Source organism: Amblyomma mixtum, chromosome 3, assembly GCF_055824585.1.
Source record: "Amblyomma mixtum isolate Tamu chromosome 3, ASM5582458v1, whole genome shotgun sequence".
Lineage (NCBI taxonomy): Eukaryota > Metazoa > Arthropoda > Arachnida > Ixodida > Ixodidae > Amblyomma > Amblyomma mixtum.
This window is the reverse complement of record NC_143014.1, coordinates 50,371,453-50,375,387: the sequence shown is the minus strand read 5'-3', so window position 1 is coordinate 50,375,387 and position 3,935 is coordinate 50,371,453. Positions and strand designations below refer to the sequence as shown.

At 48.7% G+C, this 3,935-nt stretch overlaps 1 long non-coding RNA gene across 1 annotated transcript; it reads right to left on the bottom strand.

Annotated features, from left to right (window-relative positions):
• Positions 1–2,429: 2,429 nt before the first annotated feature.
• Positions 2,430–3,724, bottom strand: LOC149350160 (uncharacterized). The gene is made up of 2 exons (XR_016289440.1): positions 3,172–3,724; positions 2,430–2,576 (listed from the first exon to the last, which is right to left on the bottom strand). It is a non-coding gene; the product is annotated as an uncharacterized LOC149350160 (long non-coding RNA).
• Between the last annotated feature and the right edge of the window lie 211 nt (positions 3,725–3,935).

Sequence of the window (3,935 nt, the reverse complement as noted above, 5' to 3'; positions counted from 1 at the left end):
ACTCCCCGTCCCCGGCACGCAGGCCTTGGTGACAGGGGCCGGGACCTCCGCGATTAGAAGCAGGCGAAGAGGTCTTGATTCCTCGCGGCTTCTTCCGCCAGGCGGATGGCTTGTTGCTGTGAAGCAGGGGCCTCGCTCCGCAGCAGGGCTTCCCAGGTTTCTCTACAATTTATGTTTTCGTTAGTCCCTGGGGAGCTAGCGCATTCCCAGATTATGTGTTCGAGGGTCCCTCTCGCCCCACAATGCTTGCACTTATCGTTTTCTTTGTTATTTCTATGAACATGATATGTCCAGACCGGGTTTACGAAGTTCCCATCTTGGAGGCGTCGCCATGCGATTGCCTCCCTATTGTTTAGACTTTTATCCGGTGGTGGCACCAGTCTCCTCTGTAACCTATAATTTTCAACGATTTCCGTATAATTTTGCAGACGCTCGTCCATGTTCCGGCAGTCGGGCGGCTCCACAGCTACCCGGAAGTAGAGAACTCGGGCTAACTCGTGGGCCGCGTCGTTGCCAGGAATGGACGCATGTGCGGGAGTCCAAATTAGGCTAACTTTTCTGTTCAGCTGTCTACTGGCCAGAATCCTTGCCGCTTCCGGCGAGATCCTACCCTTTCCAAAATTATAGATGGCCGTTTTGCTATCGCTAATTATAAAATTGGCTTCTGTTCCAACGCAAGCAAGCGCTATCGCAACTTCTTCAGCTGTTTCCGCGTTGCGGCTTCTAATGGTGGCTGCCGATACGGGGGCACCACGGCCGTCGACCACTGAGGCGACCGCCGCACCCGACTTGCCACTTGCTGCGTCCACGTACGCAACGGACTTGCTGTTCACCAGATCGAAGCGTCTGAGAAGTGCTTCTGCTCTCTTCTCCCTCCTTTCAGTGTTGAATATGGGATGCATGTTACGAGGGAGTGGGGGAATGATTAGATTTTCTCGGCAGTCCTGCGGAATGCTCGATTTGACTCGAAGTCCCCTATCTGTTTGCAGGCTTAATCTTTCGAGCTGTGAAATTCTGACTGCCTCCGCTATTTCGTCCCAATTGTGCACTCCCATAAAGAGCAGGTTCTCTGTGGCCATGGACGCGCTAGAGGTTACACAACGGGTATTCTAGGCACTATACAAAAGGGAAACTCCCTGCTACTGCCGCCAGTTGGCCTCGATCTTTCGGAGAGTGAGGTTGCGACGCTATGGAGTCATCCTCCAAGATGAATCGCTCGCTTCTCATCATCAGGCGAGACAGCAAAGCGTGGCCGGAAGCGGGTATTTTACTGCCGACGAAGTACGCGACCATCGCAACGCACTGAAACAAATTTCAATCAAGACCGCTTCAGTGCGTGTTCAGGGCAGTCACCGTAAAGGCCGAACCACAAGGCAGCGCTTCTTCGGTGCCGCGTCAGCGTCTCTTCTATCGCCGTTGTCGTTCGTCGCCTCAAGAGAGGGCGACCAAACACATGAGGGCGTACGAAATGGCGTCTCCACCCGGGCGTTAGGTGTGTTTTGATTGTAGTTGAGCTCCGCTCGCGTACGAGATGCTTTGTCCTCCTCGCGCATACAAAAGTGGTTGCACTACAATGCAAACTTCTCAAGACAGTAAATACCTACAAATACAAGCCAACTAGATACCAATTCTATAACTGTAAATGACTATAAATAGAAAGTTGTAATGTATATAGCCGCAGATAGATGCAAATTATTGTGTATACTATTACTCTAAAGTGGTGGAATTATATATGCGAATAAATGCACGTAAACATCCCCTTTCTTTTCTACAGTTTGTGCAGCGAAGTTCCTCAGCTTCACATTAACGAGCATAAAATCTCCCACACTTCACAAAAAACTGAAAGCAGCAGCCGTACTGAACATAATTAACCAGTACCATTTTGCTGCTGCTCCGAGGACACCTTGTCAGCGTCGCGGACAATACCGCGCAAAACAATTTTCGTTAACCATGGTGCCACGAAACCAACGAACCTTAAAACTTATTACGCTCTACTCGCCTGCCAAGGAAGAGCAATAAGTGGCTCAAAGACCTCAAGCAGCGCCTCAAGTATGCCAGCTGCCATCCTCAAGTGATAAGTGGAGCGAACGCCGCAGCCCATCTCTGCAAACGGCGAGCGAAGCTACCGCTCCCTCCAGCCGATTGTCGAAAAAGCGCCACGCCGCGGTTGAAGCGAGAGCTACCCAAGCAACCACCGATATCCTTCGGACGGCCGACAGAGGTCTGTTTCGGATGTTCTGTACGTCCGCTGAACATCCGCAAACAGCCGCTAGATGTCTGTCGGCCGCCCGAAAGGTGGCCAAAGGTATACGGTTCGCCCGCCGACGGACGTCCAGTTGAGTACGTCCATTGGCGGACCTTTCTCGAATATTCGCATATATGGTGCATGCGTGCTTTTTTCACTCCGCGCGATGCTATGAAACGAAAAACAATTTGATGCATAGCACGCATATTTTATTGTGGTTGATGATACATCAGCAGAGCAATGGGTTATATTCGGAAAATTTCTTAAATGTGACTCTTCAAATGTGGCAAGCTTGGGACACACATCCATAATCTTCCCACCCACAGGATTTCTGAAATAAAAAGAACGCGGCAAACATCAGTCATGTGAAACAAATGGCACAATGCAGCAGCCCAAGTAAAAACATTGGAACCAATTAATAGAAGTGTTGAATGCTGCAAGTATAACAGATAATGCACTTTAACAAACACCTCAATAAGTATAAGGCAATAACAGCTCTCACTTTTCCACACCATATTTGACAATGTATCTGTTCTTTATTTCTTCTCATGGGCCTTAGGGCACTAACCTGCGCAGCACTGTACGCGACTGTGCACAGAAAGCCGCAAAGCTTCCGTTGCGAATCACTGCGAACTACACGTGCTTCCTATGGTCTGCCTTTCGCGCGTTGTCACTCTTTATATAGGCACAGTGAACCTAGCGATGCCTTAAAAATTAACGAGATGCGAAAATACTCCGTCCCGCAACTTTGAACAGGAGTGGGAATTAGCCGCGCGAGTTGAGGGCTCCCGGGAGTGTGAGAAGAGCACACACTTGTGGATGCCATCTCCTCGCGCTTACTGCTCCCACCGTCCTGTGAACGAATGTTATATGAGCATGCTGCATTGTCCTAGAAGCAAGTTCCAAGAAGTGTACTGGATACATACCTTCGTAGGCAATCACATGTGCACTAAGCCTTCTTTACACCAAGGTCGACGCAGTACGGGATTCCGGTGTTCCAGAAGAGCTTCAGGCGCTTCCCATATCTTTCGAATTGCTTAAGTTGCATACTACTTTCGTCCACAGACCGAACAAAGCCACACATTATAATAACAGAGCTATAAAGCTCTGCGCGACAACACTGCGCGATAAATCGACAACAGCGCTACAGCCCTACGGAGCCGTACTGGTGGATTGGATTGGACTGACCGCGAAATGACATCTATGATGATGATGATAGCAGAATGCACAGGAGTTTTGATACGAATGGTTCCAATGGCAAGTTTAGCTGGCAAACGATGGACATGTCGCACAACTCCACTAATTTGGAGAAGTTTTATATAAATATAAAACTAGTCATTGAGTTCTTGCAAAATTCTGCAACACCCTGCTTCTCCTCTTAGAAAAATTTAGCTCGTTGGCGGCTCTTGCACTGCAGGTAGGAGTGGAATCGCATCAATTTACAAACATCTTCGCGTCAAACCCTCCAACTGATGCAAATAAAACAGTACCCAACAAACACAAAACCTCCTCAAAATCTCCCAAAAATGACCCATCGGGACATTTGCAATCTCCCCAGGAGGTGCTCATTTTTCCCGAACACATCTAAAAAACGTCCCCACAACTAGCAATGTCCAAAAAGTTGTGCGTCCCATGGAAAGCCCCAAAAGGTTAATGCTCGATTTCTCGGCTCTGGTTCAATAAAATTATT